Genomic DNA, 369 nt, shown 5'->3' on the forward strand with positions numbered 1-369 from the left:
TATTCAACAAAATTTATAACGCTCTCTTCCCCTTAAACACCAGGCATCTCTTGATCTTCCATCGCTAAGTCATAAGGGTCATTTTTGTCTGACTAAGTACACCCTTAAGGGATAATACCGACATTGGCCTGTTGACGGTACCTCGTCAAGGTTATCGGGAAGCCAAATGAGAGGCCATAATCTCCTGAGCATCGTCGGGATGCTGGGCCGGAGATGAGGCGCACGACGCGACCAGAAAGGGGGTGTCTCTGCTATGCTGGCGTTTTCGGTTGGCTTAGTTGGTCGTAAAAGCCAGTGTTTGAGGGCCTCGTTTGCTGGTTCCCGGTAGTTATAGGTGCGTCAGTACGTTTTGTTTGGAGGGATTATGTT

The sequence above is a fragment of the Penaeus monodon genome, chromosome 21 (assembly GCF_015228065.2).
Source record: "Penaeus monodon isolate SGIC_2016 chromosome 21, NSTDA_Pmon_1, whole genome shotgun sequence".
NCBI classification, from domain to species: domain Eukaryota; kingdom Metazoa; phylum Arthropoda; class Malacostraca; order Decapoda; family Penaeidae; genus Penaeus; species Penaeus monodon.